Below are 20,069 nucleotides of genomic sequence, written 5' to 3' on the forward strand. Positions count from 1 at the left end.
TGCTACTGTCAAAGAAACTCCAGGTATGTTCGACCGTGTTAGCCAATCCATACTGCGTCGGTGTCACGCATGCATCGCGTCTCATGGTGGAACCTTCGAGCATCTGTTGTAACATCATGAAATGCATCCATCTCGTACTCCATTGTTAATATTATGTCAAATAAATGTTTCCCACTAATTACTGTCTTGTGTCATTTCTGCTTCTTGTGCCTCTGCTACTACTTTCCCGTGACGTTTCCGGTTATCGGTTCCTATGAGATTCACATTCATTTAGATGTTATCTACCTCCCCTAAACGTTTGTACCAATATTTTTGAGACACCCTGTAGATATACATCATATCTGATTTTATTCTAGTGTTGGATTTATTTTACATTTTCTGCGGTTACGTAGATTCCCAAGGTAGACTGTATGGAAAAGACCTGTGGGTACACTGTTGTCGGAGATCATATGTTTTATTTTACAATCCACAAATTTGTCATATAACAGTCTAGCTATGGCCAGTGCTGTCGTTTTAATGCCTTAGATTTGACTTTTTTTTTCTCCCTTTTCTTTTCTTTTCTTTTTTTTTTTTTTTTTTTTTCGTTTATCGGAAACGAAAAACTACAAGGACTACGAATGAGTTATTACTATGCTAAACAGAGACGCATCTAAATTGCCGATCCTTTGATTCTCGCGTATGTCGATGATGTCCTATAAGTGAACGGTGCATTGGCAGGAACCCTTCCTGTAATTAGCATTTATCCCGTGGTGTTCAGAGAGCGGATTAAACAATGACAAGGAAGAGTAAAACGTCTACTTCAGTCACCCCAAAATTAGTGGGTCTCAATCACACAAGTTGTCTGTCCAACATATCACTCCGAAGGATGCAGTTTCATTAAATTTATGGTTTTGAGATCATTTGTCGTTTTCACAACAACGTTCTACCCTTGTCTTTTCTTTTCTTTGCTTTTATTGCTTTCTTTCTATACAGCCAAACTGGACTTTGTCGCTTTTAATACATTTTATAATAGTTTTATATGTATCTGTTCTGTTCTGTTTTTGCTTGTGGTGGAAAAATTTTTGCAAAGTTACTTGGAGGAGAAACTGGGTAAACGAAACAAAAAAAAATTCAGCCAATCAGATTTTTTCATTTTGCTCTATTGGCAAAGAAAGAAAGTTCTGCGGCTGTTATCAAGCATCATGTACTATTCTGTGATTCTAAATTTTCAATGTGGTGATTTGCATTAAAAAAATTCACCCATTACCTTTACAACCATTCTTTTCTAACCCGTGATAGAAAGCTGAAAATGTAAGTAAATTTATTATTCCAGTTTTCATTAGTTTACGTGATGGACCATTCACAAATTTTTGAATAATCCATGATGTCGGTGATCGTGAAACGTTGTCCAGTTTTGATACTAATATTACTCATTGCTGTAGATTTATTATTATTATTTTTACTATTCTTTGCATTTTGTTAACAATTGACAGAACAATCTATAATTTTGTTACTCTGGGGTGAGTATTTTATTATTATTTTTTTTTATTGAAAACCTGTTGATTGATCATTTACAGATTTGAGAAAGATGTAATATGAATTCCAAAAAGTTGTTTTCTTGTCCTCACCTTTTCCCCCCCTTTTGCACTCAGTAAACAACGAATGCGCACCTTGAATAGAAAAGTATGCATTGATTTGCTTTATGTACGCATTGCAATGCGAATTTGTAGTGATTCTGTAATACGTGATTTTATGAATGCATTTTCTATTTATACTCTGGGGCAATAACACGCTCAGAGGAGTTCATAAGATAGGGAGAATGCAAGAAATGGCACCGTATTTAACAGTCACAGGCATGGGCGCCGACTGAATATTTTGAAAGGTGGTGCACATGTGGGAATAAATTTTTTGTTCTCCAAATTTTCGAATATCGTAATTAATTCATGTTTGACTGATTTACATGTACAGCCGAGCCAACGTTTCGCGATCGCTTTATTGTTTCAATAAATTAATGAAAATATAATGAAAAGTTTCGTATTACTTCGAAATCCAAAGGTGGGGCACTTGTACTATGCTGCCGGCACCCATGGTCACAGTTTGAACACTGGTCGCTCAAGGTACGTGTACTTATGCACCCTCGCACCTGATCACTCAGCTATCTCGTCCTTCGTGTAAGTGAATTGATTATTGCAGTTTTCATAAGTTTACATGACGGACCATTCACAAATTATGAATGACGTCGGCGATCGTCAAACGTTGTATAGTTTGCGATATTAATATATGTTGCCCATTGCTCTATATATATATATATATATATTTATTTATTATTATTATTTTTTTTTTTTTTTACTATTCTTTGCATTTTGTTACAATTAAAATATACTATGAATTTTCACCAATCACTCAGAACCTTCAACTTCCTTTCTTTGAAATTCGACTTTCTGCAGTCTAACTTTCCTAATACGGAGGGTTGCTTTATGCTGGCTCACTTTTCGAATTACTCGAGTAGACTGCCCAAAACAAAGATGCAGTAACTTAAATCGTTTCCGCATGCAAAACCACTGTTCTGAATAGTTTTAAGTGCTGACGAAAACTTGCCCTTTTTCGTTACCTACTTTACCTACCCTACTTTGGGTAGGTAACTAATTTTTTTTTTTTTTTTTTCGCTTATGAATTTTCATATTAAACTATAGTGTGTAATTTTTCCCTTTTCGAAAATGAGCAAAAAATATAGTCAACACGTTCATGATGAATGGCTCGAAGACACGAAATATAAGAACTGGCTCTGCAAATTAGACTATACACACATATTAGACAAATCACACAATAGGTGGTAGATGACTTTCATCAACCGGTGAAATACCACCACTTTGCTTATTGGAGGCTTGAAGTGGTTAAACCCATGTTTAGTCTGTAGAGCAAAGTTTCCGGCATCCCCCTCCCCCCATACTTCCCCTTCAACCCATGCACGGTACTAAGTACTATAGGTTTTGATACCTTTCGTGTTTGGGGTTTTCATAAAAAAAAAGACTGCGATTATTTTAAATGTTTTTGTAAATATTGTAAATGCACGCTGACAGCCGAATTAAGTGATATTGCAAGACATCGAAGCACAAGAAAGACGAAGAGCCCTTTAATTTTCAGCATCAGAGAGTATTGCCATTCAAGAAAATTGGCGATACAGAACGTGCAATGGCAGAGAGCAGCATAGCATTTCTGCATTCTTAAAGCTGGTGGCCACTCAAACCATGGACGCTGGTTGAGTGGTCACCAGCTTATACAAATTCTTTCTTTCAAAATACAAGTACTTTCTCCCACCAATCATGAAACGTTGGCTCGACTGTACACGTAAATCAGTCAAATTTGACTTACTTAAAATATTGCATGTATTCGAAAATTTAGTGAACAGAAAATTTATTCCCGCATGCACCACCTTGCAAAATATCCTGCCGGGCTCATGACTCCAAGGCCACCCAACACGACAGTGAGACGAAGGAGAAGTCGAAATGGAAAGAAACAGCGGTGTTAACCGATTGTGGTTAAAATATCTTAGTTTTGCAAATCTTACAAAAACATATGACCATGGGAACATATTGTCAGAGCCCCTCCCAGGGTTGAAGGGAAGTTGAAGTGCAAGTGAGGGGCTCCTGAAACTTAAGCTTCATTAACTTCACTGTAAATCTACCTCTGCATATACTTATATTATTCTTTCCTTTTGTAATTTTCTTGTACATTTCATAAATTTGTTTGTTCCGTACGTTATGTTGCCAAATGTTTGGAAATAATATATTATTGTCATTTTTTGTGATTAATACGTATTATTACTCACATGCGCTCCTAATATTCAAATAAAGATAATAATCAATAAAACATTATTTATGTGCGTGTATAAGTGTTCCTAGGTCTATCTAAAAAAATCAAAAAAAAAAAAAACAAAAAAACATTCAAACACCTGGTCGCCATGCTTCCCTTACGATTATACCTGGATACGCCACCGACAGCAGCAGATTTTTAACAAATCTATTCAAGAAGCTGCATACCCAACTCTGCTTAAAAAGGCCGCATTATCCCAGTACACAAAAAAGGATTCCAAATTTGACATCTCTAATTATGGGCCTATATATATATATATATATATATATATATATATATATATATATATATATATATCATTAAACAGCATATCTAAAATATTAGATCCAGTTATCCAGAAAAAAAAAAATAATAATAATTACTGTATATAAACACCGTATTATTCATTGTTTTCGCCCTAGGGGCTTGATGGTTACCAATATGTTTTCTTTTGGCAGTTTGCGACCACCGAGATTGATGGAGGTAACTGGTTTGATGTTATTTACATCAATCTCTCCAGAGTATTCGTCTTTCTAAACCATAGCGTCAAACTACAATCAAACTTAAATGTTACCTCTCGTTTAATGGATTGATTGTTTGATTATGTCAGAAAGAACTTACCAGATAAAATTTGCAGGTAAATTTTCTAACAACTTTACATTCCTTACAGGTACATCCCTTACAAGAGAGGATCCTCTCTTGGTCCTTTATTATTTAACATTTATGTCAATGATTCTACCCATATTAAGTTCCCTCTGGGGCTTGCTTTTATTGTGCGCTGATATAAACATTTTTATCTGTTGTCATAATAAAGAGCGTTGTGACATTCTCCAAACCTCCTTAAAGGAACTAGAAAAGGTGCCAACCAATGTTACAGAATAAACATGCTTAGAGAAGACGGAATTTGACTATAAAAGTATACCATACCGACCTCCCTAAATACCATTTTATACCGTTAAATTTTGGGCCAAGATTTGTGTTTAAAATTACTTAGTCATAAATGACTCATTATTACCTTACTTGCAGCTCAAAGTTCCAATGAGTGTAACACATACCGATTCATTATTTAAACTGAAAGTCTGAACAGAATACTGGAGACTTCCCCTTTCTTCTCGCATACCCTTCTTGAATTAATTAACTGCTACAAATTGGATCCCTTTGTTGCGTACTATGACTTTTTAAAACAATTAGCGAGTCTCTGTCCTGACGGTTGTGTTCGTCCTTCCGTTCTTTCTCTAATTCACGGATCCATGCCAAATTCTTCAGTTTTATTTCATTTATTTGTTTTTAGTTATGTGCATGTATATTATTAGCCATACGATGCAAGGAAGCCTTGAGGCTTATGCTGCACCAGCCAAAAAAAAAAAAAAATAGCAGCATTATATTGTCAGATTATATTGTTCCAGTCATTCTATATTGTCTCAATCGGATAATATTATCTGAAACATTGTTTTATTCAGAGGTGGTTTCCTTAATCATTGTATTTACCATTGGTTTATTTTTTGAACAATTTTATGAGATTGTAAAATTCTTTGCATTTTAACTAGCTTTAATTTGAAATCTAATTGATTGCATTACCAGTTGCAGTATTACTAGAAGTTATTTATCGTTTTATTTATTATATATTTACTAATTTTTTTTAATTTTTGTTGATTGACGCTCATGGAATTTCTTTAATTTTTTTCCCTTTTATTTGAAACTTGTTCTCCTTTTCTTTTTAACTTGTCATTAAAATTCATGTTATTTTAGTCATTATGCTCCGCACGTTATAACCATGTTTCATACCCGTTAATGCGTTTGATCAAATACTAAGTGATTAATAAGATCGGGCTAAAACTATCTAGTCCGGCACCGAATATGTCAGAAATTATACCAGGGATATTTTCCTTGAAAAGAATAGAATTACTTATGACGGAAGTAACAGGAACCTAATGTAGCTGCGAATTTTAATTTAGCAAAACAGACGTCAAAGAACATGCACAATTTACCGACACAAGGCTTAGTTGTCCCTACACTAATCTAACACAACTTAGAGCTGTAATAATAAAAATTTCAAGCAAATAAATTTACTTCAAGTTTCCGAATTTCCTACATTTAATGTGAGTATTATATCACATAACGTTATCCCTTTAAATTTTTTCTTCAGTACTGTGCATTAATCGGTTAATGATAAGAATAATTAACCTATTAACGTATGGAATTTTAAATTCCATATAAAATGGAAATAAAATAAAATAATCTTTGCCATAAGTTGTCGTCCTCCGCTTTCCTCATTGGAATTTTCCTTACTTCGTGGGGAAAGTTGTATCGGGCAGAGAAATAATAGATGAATCTCACTATCACTAATAGGGATTTTTTGTGCTTTTTATTCTTAACTAAGGAAAATAAATAAAAGCTTCCGTGCGCTACGCCTTGACTCAACAAGTTGTAAACAGAATGAACAAAACTTTCGCAATACTAAGAAAATAAATAAGACAGCGTGCTAAATAACCTTATAGGAAAATAATGATTCGTAATAATGTTTACAAACGATAACTTTTCCTCCCATTCTAAGGAATTGAAAACCCCGGCAGTGGCCTGCGGTAAATCAATATCTGGAAAAGCTGAGTGACACAATCCATCGCAAGTGTTCAGTGACTCGTGGCGCAAGCAAACGACATAGTGAATAGCAGCAGATTTCTTATAAGCTCGCAGCAGCCAGCAAATGTTTTTCACTGCTGAAGTAGTTTGTTATTGTTCTGGCGCGCGGTATTAAAAGCGGCGGTTTCGTGTTATCCTGTGCTCCACATGTTTTGAATTGCTAATTGCAACGCTTTTCGTGCTACTGCCTTTGTTTCTTCATAAAAACTGAGGGGGAATTGGCGGAATCGGAAGAACTAAATGATGTTGGGGAGTGACTGAAGCTAGGCTTGGATTTGATTAAAATAATATTCATTCTTTGGCGCAGTTTTTGATTGAAGTTTGTTTTAATTTTACGCGAAGTTTTTGTTTTCTGGCGTGACAGAAAACTACGACTTAAATATAGGGACGTAAATTTTACTGAATAATAATTCTCACTTAAAGCGAAACTGCTTGACTTGTTTTCTTAATAGCTCGATTTTTTTGATTGCACTGCCATTATTACCAATACTTTATGTCCTTTCGCATTGTTGTTATTACCGGCACTATATAGTATTTTCTCATGGGCTTAATGCAGAAATAAAATGAATTCACTACAAGAAGCAGGAAAAAGCCTTTTGACGCTGAATGTAGTAATTTCAGAGGACGCATAGCTAGGCAAACATAAACCATAGCATTATTGTTTAGTCCGGTCTACGCGTGTAGCACAGTGGCATCGTCACCGTCATTTCCACACCGGGTGGAAGAGGTCCGGCTCCGAATCCCGTTAATGACGCGAGGAACTTTTAAGGGCTGTTTTTACTCCTTGGCTGAATTAGTCGCTTTTAGGCATAGATAGCAAGGGTTTTTCTTCTGGAAACTCTGGTTTTTCGTCCAACAAATCACTAGAGAACACACGCAATTCACGAACATAATATACTTGGGCAGATGAATTGATATTCCGGATGGCCCTAGTGTGATATTTATTTATTTATTTATTTATTTTATAGTGTTTAGTAAAAATTACACTACAACCATATTGCCTAATTCTGACGTGTCATAGAGAAATATTCCAATATGTTCGGATACATATTAAAAAAAAAAAAAAAAAGTTTCTAAAATGCAGTATTGCAATACTTAATATACTCGAGCACGACGACAAATTGGTGCAGCAGCACTAGATAATAGAACCAGGCACAGCTCCTCATGCTTAGGAATGACACTAGGCAGTGATCGACCGGGTGTTGATCGCTGTAGACAGTTACTTTTTCAACACAAATTTTCCAAGGTGGAGTTCGACTAAACGTCAAGGTGCCATCAGACCCAGCCCAAGATATTTTGGGCTCCCCAAGCTTGGAGCCTTTTGAGCGGCCTCGCCGGTAAAATTTTCTCGCGAGCCATGCCAAAGGGGTGATGAGATATTCTTATTTAATTCACAAAATATAATAAACAGTTTTACAGAAATGGAATAAATGATTTTTTTTACACTGGGGGGGGGGGGTGAAATGTTTTAGAGAAATTATAAAAAAGTAAAAAATGTACTATAATACCATTTTGAAAAATATAATTAAATAACCAGATATGAATACAGAATTTAGAGAACGAATCAATCCCGAAGGTTTTCGGTTAGGCGGCTATATATTCTTCTTTATAGATTAGTTGATTAACAGGGGAAAAACGTTCGCTTAAAGTAGAGTATCAGAGGATACGGAGTGCATACGTGCGTATGATATCTAAATCAAAATCAACTGCCTGGAGAACGTTGGTTAGAACAGCGGGCAATGAGAAATCATGGGGAATTGTATATAAGTTATGTACTGGCAAGACTAAAATATATACAGGAGATACAGCATACTCTATTGGAAGCATTGACCAGGAAAGTACGAGTTGGAGAGAAAGTATGTCTGCGATTTTGGATAATCTGATTGGAGATACCATCTCTGAGCAAGACGATGAGGAACAGATGTTGATGAAAAGGCTTAATCATGCTTACTCTGGGGTACATGACGAGGATCCCTTTAGCCTGATCGAACTCTGTGATGCAGTACAACGCATAAGGAACAATAAATACCCATGGATGGACCTCATTGAAGGAGAGGTCATTAAACGGGCTCATCGACTGATACCAGGGATCCTTCTTGAAGTTTTTAATAGCTGCCTGCGTGACGGGGCCTTTCCATCACCATGGAAGGATGCCCTATTAAAGCTGATACTGAAGGGACCATCTAGGCCAAAGAATGATCCACGATCTTACCGACCTATTGCCCTCCTCCCTGGATTAGGAAAGGTGTTTGAAAGGATGCTGGCGAGACGGATTATTGACTATGCTGAATAAAACTTAGGCTGGTCTGGCAGACAATATGGGTTTACTCCAGGTCGTGGAGTAGAAGATGCGCTTCGCGCATTGCGAAACTAAAGTTTGCTGCCATTTTATTAGGTACACCCCTGCTGTGCACACAAATGGTTTATCCCACAACGTTGCAAGTCACATGACCACAGTTGTGGATATAAACGCAGAAGAACAACCTTTCTAGTATCAGTTAAGCGTAGCAAGAATGGGGAAAAGGAGTGGTCTAACGGACTTCGAACGTGGCATGGTAGTAGGTGCAAGACGTGCTGGACAAAGCATCTCTGGAACGGCAGTTCTTCTGAACTTTTCACTCACCACAGTTTCAAGGGTGTATCGAGAACAGTGCAACGAACAAAAAACATCCTCTCAATGGCACTCCTGTGAAAGAAAATCGCTTGTTGATGAGAGAGAGGTTAGAGGACGATGGCTATAAAGGTAAGCTACATCGCGTACCTTTGTTATCAATGAAGAACAAGAGAGCACGCCTCCTGTGGCCACAGCAACACCAGCACTGGACTATCGAGGATTGGAAAACAGTTGCTTGGTCTGACGAGTCGGAGTTCCTGGTGCATCATGTTGATGGAAGGCTCAGAATTTGGCGAAAATAACATGAATCCATGGACCACCCATGTCTGAAGACTACTGTGCAAGGTGTGGCAGTATTTTGTTGTAGGGAATGTTTTCTTGGCACACGTTGGATCCATTGATCCAATGATGTTTAGGTATGATGTGGCATTCAGATTCACGTCTGAATGCCACATCGTACCTAAACATCGTTGCTGACCAAGTGCTTACGTTCATGTTGACAGTTTATCCTCAGTCAGCTGGTTACTTCCAGCAGGATAATGCGCCGGTCCACAAAGCCCGAATCACTATGGAATGGTTCCAGGAACATGTCCATGACTTTTATTTGCTTCAGTGGCCCGCTCATTTTGCAGATCTCGATCCTATTGAACATCTTTGGGATGAGCTGGAAAGGGCTGTTCGCTGCAGGCCTACACCTCCGACGAATCTCAAGGAACTGCGTGACACACTCATGTCTGCATGGTACTCCATTCCTGCACAGCGTTTTCAGCATCTTGTTCAACCCATGCCTAGACGAATTCAGGCTGTTTTGAAGGCTAAAGGAGGCTCAACACGCTACTGGGTAGATGTACCTAATAAAGTGGCAGCACAGTGCATATATTAGGCTCGAACAGTAAGTATGTCCTTGGAATCTTTATTGTCTTTGAGGGAATTTTTGACTCCATTCAATGGAGCAGCGTTCTTATGATGTTGAGACTTGCAGGCTGTTCAACTAAGATCTTTAGGGTGGTAAAGGACTACTTCACGCATCTTACAGTGACTGTAAAGTCGTCGGTTGATTCTATTGTACAAGAGGTGACCAGGGGATGCCCACAAGGATCGGTTTTTGGACCACTAATGTGGAACCTAGTTTTGGAGGACTTGTTGCGTAGGGACTGATCGAGCATACAGAAATGGTGGCATATGGCAATGATTTCCCAAACGGCTAAACTGGTGGGTGTTCGAGAGCCGCCGTTGTTAAAGTGTACCAGGACTGGCGTCAAAATGGTAAAACAACGACCCGACGGCAAAATTACAAAGGTCAGCGAAATATGGATGTTAGAGGTGAGCGCCAGGTCCGACGACTCGTACAGGCGAACAGGCGCAGCACTGTTCAAGAGTTGACTACCCGATACAACACGGCGCCTCCGTAGTCAGGTGGGCAGGAGCAGCAGTGCGTAGCACACGCTTCTTGATTAGACCGGGGTTCGAGCCCGTGCCACCAAATACGGAGGACGCGGAAAGGTCAGGGAATGACCACCGCATATCCCCGGAGCAATATGGCCTTAATTGCTAATGCTCCTAAAAAACCAAAACAACATGGGCCAACCCGGAACAATATCTGGCATGATAATCATGCGTCGCACGTATGGGCTATACCAGCAGACAACCGCTACAGCATCCTCTCATAACCAAGGCTCATCGGCGTAAAAGACTCGCCTGGTGCAAAGAGCATGCAAGTTAGACGTTAGAAGACTGGAAGAGGTGTGCTAGTCGGATGAGTCACGTTATTTACTCCACACGTGGATGGTTGTGTACAGATTTGGCGTCAACATGAGGCTCTTGATCCATCATGCATGGTAACAAAAGTGCAAGCCAGTGGAGATGGTTGTATGGTGTGTGTGGCATGTGTCACTGGCAAGAACTTGGATCCCTAGTGCATGTGGAACAACGTATCACTGGTCTCCGCTATCGTCAACTGCTTGCTGACTGTGTACACCCCGCTCTCTTACACTTTTTCCCGAATGGCGATAGTGTCTTCCAAGATGACAATGCGCCCAGCCATCGGGCACTTGATGTGCAGGAATGGTTTAAGGAACACAGTTCTGACTTGCCGCATATTGATTGGCCTCCGAACTCCACCGATATCAGTCCCATAGAGCCCTTGTGGGACACTATGGAAAGGTATATCAGGGGCCTGGATACACCAATCACCTCAATACCTGCATTACTGACTGCATTACACACATCTTGGTTGGTCATACCTCCCGAACGCTTCTGACATCTTGTTGAATCAATGCCATAGCTGCTGTACTGAGGGCAAAAGGAGGACCTTCAAAGTATTAGGTAGGTGGTCATAATTCAGTGATCACTCAGTGTATATAAGTAACTATTAGTCTAATATTCTAATCGTATATAATATGTAATAACTATAATTAAACAGCAGTCTATTGCATTAATATTTAGTAGTATGTAAATTTATATTATATTTTTGTATAATCACGGAATTTAATCACATACATTATAATTAGAATAACTACATAATTTGTACTCATCGGGCTTTTGTTGCTACAAAATTCGTGATTAATGCACCAATGTCCAAATTATCCGTAATATCATTTTCTATAGATATTATGGATAAATCCTGTGCCATAGTTGATCGTAAATAATTTTTTATCATTTTTAGCTTCTAGAAACTTCTTTCCCATGGAGCAACCGACATTGGTAGTGTTAGAAAGTCTTAGGACTACTGAAATATTCGGAAACGCATCCTGTAAATTGTTCTCGTATATAAAATTTAATAAATCGCGAGGAGACATTTCCTTTTTTATAAAACATTGTAACGATTTGATTTCCTCAAAAAGAGTTATGCCGGCAATATCACGACCATTCGATTTTTTGTCGTCGCTTAATGTCATGTGCATTTGCACATGACATTAAGCGACGCAATCTTTTAATATATGCAATCTTTTAATATATCTTCTTTCTTCCATTCTTTTAACGCGTTGATATTATGGACAATTTTAAACACTTCATTATTATCTTTCTACAGCATAAAGCTTTCAGTAAGAGATGACAGAGTAGTGTCAAGTATCAAGAAAAAAAAGTCTATTTTAAAATTATCTTTGGCATTTTTTATAGGTTCATCCCTTGCTTCACATTCAAACAATTTTTTCCTTTGGTCTTTTTAGAACCTGGGAAAAACAGGATCAATATCAAAAATATTCGCTGTTTGTGTTGCAGAATTAATAACATTTTCAAATTTCTGGTCTGGTCTATAATCTTTTAAATGATTTACAAGATGTTCAACATGTTCAGTAACTGTTTCTATGTTAAATGACGGGTTCTGCATCATATTACTGATGACATTAATTTGGCTTAAAATATCATGCCAAATAATGATTGAGCAAAGAAATCTAAATGAAGTTATTTTTGAAATAAGATTATTAGCCTGAGCTCTTGAATTGATATCTTTAGTTATATCCAAGAGGACCTGATAAATTTCCAAAATGTTAATTTTAAGAGGCTTTATTGCTTCTATTTTTCGACTTTCCCATCTTGTATTTGATAGATTTTAGGCTTAAATTTTGAACGTGGGATTTAATATAGCCCAATACTTAGTAGATGAGGAAAAATAATTGTATAATTCCTGTATAACGCCAAAAAAATCAGCTATCTGAAACGAAATTTTCGCTGCATCATTGACTACTAAAAGTAAAGAGTGAGCAGAACATGGTACAAAGAAGGCTCGAGAATTTGCTTAAATAATTTTTTGTTGGAGCCCGTTATTGTGTACCGCGCATATTTGCGCCTTTACTGCGTAAATCCGAAATGTTAAGATTTAATGAATTTAAATGATTTTAAATAAATATGTATAATCCCTGGCCAGTGGTATTGTTGACAGAGCAAAATCCCAAAAAATGTTCGTGAATTTCTGCAATGTTTTTATTTTTATTAAGATACACAAACCTGATAGTGTTAATTGTTCTGTTAGGCATCTATCCGGAGCTGTATCAAGAATTAAATAATAATATTTTGCGTTTTTAACCATATCTAAAATATTTTGTTTTATACTTTCGGAAATTGTATGAATTCCTTCATTCTTCCTTCATATAAAGCCATTATCAACCCACTGCAGGATGGAAGCCGCCTGAAGAATTCATGCTGAGGGAAGTGGACCATAATCTGCCACGCTGGTCCACTGCGGGTTGTCAGATCGACCGTATTCAGCAGTCAGGGGCTTGAACCCCGGTCTACTCAAAGAGCTTGAGCTATTGCAGTCCCGCTCCTGACCACTCGGCTACGGAGCATATATCCTAAATAATGTGCAATATTCTTTTTTTTGGGAATGTTTGAATGCGACGTAAATGTTCCGACATTATCGAATCAAATTTAGCAACGGTTTCTACTAATTTTAGAAAGTTACCATTGTCCTTATCATATAAATTTTTGGAAGAACCTCTAAAAGCAATACACTGCCCCGATAAATACTGTATTATGTATATTTAACGTTTAATAACTGATTGCCAATATTTTTTTTCTCGGTGTCGTACAGTCTCTGTTCGTACATTTATTACTTAGACAGTTTGAGTTCGCAATACTTTGTACTATTTTTAATATGGAAGGCACTTCTCTCATGTATTCTTAGTATATGTGATAAATGTTGCCAATCATTAAAGCCATATTCACTGCTAAACTGTGATTTTTGATTATCAAATAGCCTACAATAGTAGCAAAAAACAGGGTTTCGAGTATATCAAATAATTTATTTTGACTTTTTCCTTCTAATTACAACTGTTTTTCTCAATTCATGTCCGTCACGTAGCGTAACACGAGGGGTACCGTTACAGAATTTGAGCCTTTCTGTGAAAAAAATAAAAATAAAATAATAATAATATAGGTTATATATATATATATATATATATATATATATATATATATATATATATTTTTTTTTTTTTTTTAATATTCAACTAATCGAACCCAAATGCCTTGATGAGCCGCCCGTGTGCGGGGCACACCCTGAACACCTGTACGCGGCGGCCCTGGGTGTGGATAAAGCTAATACAGTATGTTACATTATATGTGATGAGCATTGGAAGAGTTTGAGATATTACGATCTTTCAACGAAGCATCATTGTTGATGCAAGGGATCGATGGGTTGTCCATCTCTAAAACTGCGCATCAAGTGGGGTTTCCAGACAAATGGAAAAACAACCAACGTGCACAAAACTTCTGTTGCAAAACCGATGGTAGGGTAAGGAGTAAATATGTGTTAAGAGCCAACGTAACTAAGGCTGTGTGAAGTCAGTATATTGTGTATTTGGGCTGGGTATATGCTGTGGTCGATTTGATTGGCTGGGGCTTCAGGAAAAGCAAAGGAAGGAAGTTTTTTCTTCCTAAATCTCGGGTTTCTGGAGGAAGAAGCCGTGCAATCCTCTCCTGAGAACAACTAGTTCAAGGGGTTCGGGCACGGGCCTTTACTGGTCGATGTGGCGGACTGTGGTCGTATCTATTGTGCTGCTCGCGAAGGCAGCGATGGCGGAGCCACTCATTACTGGCCATTTTTGAGAGTTCTTGTCATCACGGAGTACCATAGCGTAGTTGAACTAACGTTCAAGAGTCGCCCTACGCAAGGTACAATACATGTCTACATCTTGCGAATAATACCAAAACAGTGAGTTAGCATTATGTACAAACCTCAAGTACCTCTTATTGTGTAGAGCCCACGAAAGTGAATGCGTTTGCGGCGTTCCTGTCATTTTGTACGTATCGGTGATTTGGTCATTAGTCCCACTCTCGTATCGGAAACGCCGTCTTGGGTTGGAGTATGCCTTCGATACTTGAAATAAGCAAGGAGGTACTATAACCTATAACTAAGGGTTATAGTACCAAGGTGGTACTATAACCAAGGTTATACTATAACCAAGGTACTATAACCAAGGTTATAGTACCAAGGTGGTACTATAACCTTTAGTCATCAATTTTATTCACTTTGGATATCCTCGTGATTGACAACATTGTATACAGCGGGATGGGAAGAGGAGATAGTTCCAACAATTCAGCTTTATTATCAACCCACTACCAAGCGGTAGTGGGTTAATAATAATAAAATAAAAACAAAAAGAAGAAAGAAAGAAAGAAAGGAGGTTACTTTTCCTCCTGGTCTAGTAAAGTGATTTACTTACTGAGAATTATGTAATTGACTACTAGTGTAATGCTGTAAATGAGGAAACTACTTCATTTTTATTATTATTATTATTATTTTTTTTTTTTTTTTCGAAGAGAGCGCACGTAAATTCACTGGCAAAGACACTTTATTACAAAATCACTTGGCACCTGGCCCTCTATACTGAGTTGAATTAGAAATGAGTTGCGCTGTTCGTGCGCAGTTTTATAACCCACCTGCTTTGTATGCGTCTTAGCTTAAATGTTATGGTATTACATTCGGATTATATTGCGCAGAGGGCTGACTGTAGTCCTGGGGTAAGGGGCGTGGATGTATATTCGCACATTGCGAGATCGAGCTCTCGTATAAAGTAAAGCAAAGCCCATTGTTAGCTGCTGCGCTATAATAAAAGTGAGCTACCCTGGTAGTGCAATACCAGGTAGTTCTTAGCAAAGGCAGGTTTGTTTTATTGTGAGAAATAAGACCATTGCATTATCTTTGCAGTTTAAATATTGCTGGCCGCAAAAACTGTTTAAAGGACAAGATAGTCCGGCAAGCATATTTTAAATATAGAAATTTCACTCTTTCTTGCATCGATTTTTAAAGACAAATACGATCGTTGATGCAAGTGTCGGATTGCTTTCTTAATTTCTCCGGATTTTAAAGTATTCCGGATTATGAAGTGCCGCATTTTGCAGAGTTTACTGTATTACATTTCTAGTAAAACGGTTTAAAAGACGAACAGAATTTTCAAACATTTCACTCCGATATATTGTATTGAAACGGTTTATGAAATTTTACTAACCGGTTCCTTCCTTCAGTGAAATTGCATAAAAAGACCACTCCGAATTTTGTGAAACTTTGAAATAGCTACATTATCCTAGTGTGACTGAAAGAGAGATTCGGTTGCGTTTTTGTTCACAGAACATTAAATTACTGAGCTATTTTGAAATCCATTTCATGTTATGAATGCCGAACGCATGTGCTTTCTTCCGTTATTCTTCGACAGCATTTTTTCCCCTGAATAATTGAGTTATTTCAGAGCATAACTACTCGTTTCTTTCTTTCTTACACACGTTTAGTTCTCGTATGGGGGGCTGCACTGATCGTGTTCAGGATTTGCTCTCAAGTTGTATTCTTCCTTTCCACTTTGTAGTAATCTGTACGCTGCAGTTGTTTCTTGCTTTTAAATAGTATTTATTGATCGTTCCCGTTCGTGAATCATCTTTGTCAAGAAACGGTTGGGCTGGTATTCTAAAAGCTTTATTCTGTTCGGTCTAGCTAGACGTAGTGGATGCAGTAAAAGTCACCTTCGGTATAAGTGACATCCGGGTATCTTCTCTTTACATGTTGGCGCCTCTTTAATGGCATCTGAATGAGATGTAATCGGTACTTCAAAGTGCCCATTAAAAACGTGAAATACTCTTGACTCTAGGGTTACGCTCGCCGTACTATCCCCATTGTCAGGAAGCAGGGTAGACGTAATGTCTCATATATTCTATTGGATGTTGGGAGAAAGAGAATGTCGTAAAGCCAGAGAAGACCTTTGCTAATAAAATTCTCTCTCTGCTATTCAGAGAGAAAATTTCTCACACTTTTCTATTAGCGCTGCTGACGCCGAAGTAAATGACAACCAAACTGTTAAGTTACGTTAATACTCCCTCCTCAGAATACAATGTCGTGAACAGGTGATCTCTCTCTCTTATCTGGTAGTGCGGTGCGGGAAATGGCATAACTATTCCAATTATCAAAACTCAAAGATATTTCGGGATAATATTTGACACTAGACTTACGTTCACGTCGCATATTGACATTCTTGTGAATAGAATGAACTTCTTACGTTGGACAACCAGACAGCACCTCTTGCATGTGAAGCAAACTACAACAACTGCACAACATAAGAACCACAGTTTATTCGGCATATTGTATGGTGCTGAATTGTGGGCGTCAGCCACCCATACCCACATTAGGAGAGCATATGCAACTGAATTCTGGCAGCTGAAGTGGGCCAACAATAAACACCTTCAGTTAAAGACCACGCAGCTTGCTGAACAGCTTAAAATACAGCGATTACAAGACATCATTGCCTAGAAACGATTACCCCCAATAAAGATGATGACTGACGTGATCTCTTCACCTTGCTTCTGGCAGCTATGTGAGTGGCACCCCTGAGGATGATAGCCAACAGACTGAAGAGGCCCGACAGGTTCTTACCAGCCAAAGCGTTGCAGTCAATTCACATCTTTTACAAGCTTTGATAAGCTTGTAAAAGATCAGAACTATAGAAGACAAACTGCGGTGAGGATCGCTGAGGCTGCTGTTGCCTAGCAGTTTTCTGTATTTCTGTCAACAACTATGTACGCAATTGTGTGTAATTATTTGAACAAGTGTATATCTCCCATAGGTTATTTCGGTAGATGTCATGTCAAGCTGAACTTTTTACTACAACTGACAGGACTCTAGACAGAAATGTAGTGATGAGACTTTCATTTTATATTTTAGCTTTTCTGTTATATTTTAGCTATTGTGTTATAATTTGGCTATTCTGTTATACACATCACTGAATGAACTGAGTGATCACTGAATTATGACCACTTACCTAATACTTCGAGGGTCCTCCTTTTGCCCTCAGTACAGTAGCTATCCGACGTGGCATTGATTCAACAAGATGTCAGAAGCGTTCGGGAGGTATGGCAAACCAAGCTGTCAGCTATGGAGGTGATTGGTGTATCCAGACGCCTGATATGCCTTTCCATAGTGTCTCACAAGTGCTCTATGGGATTGATTATTGGTGGAGTTCGGAGGCCAATCGATATGCTGGAAGCCAGAACTGTGTTCCTCAAACCATTCCTACAACAAGTGTCCGATGGCTCGGCGCATTGTCATATTGGAAGATACCATCGCCATTCGGAAAAAGTGTAACAGCGGGGTGTACACAGTTAGCAAGCAGTTGACCATAGCGGAGACCACTGATACGTTGTTCCACATGCACTAGGGGTCCAAGTTCCTGCCAGTGAAACATGCCCCACACCATACAATCGCCTCCACCGGCCTGCACTTTTGATACCATGCATGATGGTATCAAAGGCGAGTCTTTTACGCAGATGAACCTTGGTTAGGAGAGGATTCCGTATGGGTCGTCGTCTGCTGGTATAGCCCATACGTGGGAGCGTGCGACATGCCAGATATTGTTCCCGGTTGGCCCATGTTGTATTGGGTAGTGAACTCTTGAACAGTGCTGCGCCTGTTCACCTGTACAAGTCGTTGGACCCGGCGCTCACCTCTAACATCAACCTTTCGGCTGACCTTTGCAGGGCCGACCGGGCTAGCCGAGTGGGTAAAGTGCCTGCCTGGCAACCCAAAGATCGCGGGTTCGAATCCCGCCTCGGGCTTGGATCAAAGTACTGCAAAAACCTTGGGAGGTGCATTATGGCCACAGAAGCCGATGCGCCAACAACTACAAAAAAAAAAAAAAAAAACCTTTGCAGTTTTGCCGTCGGGTCGTTGTTCGACCATTTTGAAGCCAGTCCTGGTACACTTCGACAACGGCGGCTCTCGAAAACCCCGCTAGTTCAGCCGTTTGGGAAATCGAGGCACCAGCTCGTGGAGCACCCACAATCTGTCTTTTATCAAAGTCTGATAAATCCTTCCTTTTATCCATCACGATCGGAATTTTACTACCTACTGAACCACTGACACCTAATCTATGCTACATAGCTCGACTAACTGCGCACTCTTGCACCTCACGTGACCAACAGATCGCATTCAGTTTTCGTAGGGTGGTCATAATTCAGAGATCACTCAGTGTATTTTAGCTATTCTTTTATATTTCATTTATGTTATATATGAATTTGTCTCATACAAATGTACTCCTGTATTTATATTTGGTAAGACAAATAAAGATTCTAACTTTAAATTGCATTAGCTAAATAGTAACAATAAAATAAAATAAATGCAGTTAATGGAATTCTAACCCCCCCCCCCCAAAAAAAAAAGATTAAGATTAGCGAGTGCGATATTTCAGTATGGAAAAGAATAATAAAAGAAGTAACACTGATGGCTTACTCAGTACTTCAAATGATAGTCAAACGTGCTGATATAAATATTAACTGCTGCGCTGTTTGGGTCCTCTCTGAAGCTCAATTAATTTATTACTCGCCATTTCTGGGTTGGTTGGGTTGGAGGTTTTCGCTTCAGCCTCTTTTGGAAAGAACTTACTGAGTCTTTTTCAGTCGAAGCTGAGTTATGTTGGATCAGGCTATGTGGTAAAGTCCCCGTCACCTTTTTTCATCCTAGAAACATGCAGCTTACAGACATAATTCAGCGAAACATAATGGCCTGAGTTATTTTCAGTGCTACTCCAAACAGCTCAAATAGAGCAGAAAAAGATAAGAACGATTAAAGATACTGAAGCCTATAATAGCTACAAATTGATTTATAATAATACTACAGAAAAGTTAAGTTGGCAAAGACATGGTAAGAAATCACTGGCTACGAGAGCAAAAAACGGGGAAAAGGAGTTTTTCTCGTACATGAATATTAAAAAGAAAAGAGCGATTAGATCGACCCTTTCATAATGAATGCGGGAAAGTTACAAATAACCCTGCTGATGTTGCAGATGAATTGAACAGGTACTTTGCGCCGATGTTTACAAAAGTGATTAGACGTGAACCTTAAAGAGCGATGCAAACAGGCGGCAAGGTGGGCCCACGATGCCTATCGACGATATCTACCCTTTATGATGAGAAGAAACTGAGCGAGTGAAGGTGGAAAGTATGAAATTAGCGATATTGAAATGTCATAAGATTATTTATTCATTATAAAAACTTTCTCGAC

General features: G+C 38.5%; 1 protein-coding gene across 1 annotated transcript in view; it reads right to left on the reverse strand.

Annotated features, from left to right (window-relative positions):
- LOC150079219 (neprilysin-1-like) overlaps positions 1-20,069 on the reverse strand; it is a 514,861-nt gene that overhangs the window by 367,302 nt on the left and 127,490 nt on the right. The gene's annotated exons all lie outside the window — the stretch shown is intronic.

The sequence above is a fragment of the Mastigoproctus giganteus genome, chromosome 10 (assembly GCF_048544385.1).
Source record: "Mastigoproctus giganteus isolate SK-2022 chromosome 10, ASM4854438v1, whole genome shotgun sequence".
Taxonomy (NCBI): Eukaryota; Metazoa; Arthropoda; class Arachnida; order Uropygi; family Thelyphonidae; genus Mastigoproctus; species Mastigoproctus giganteus.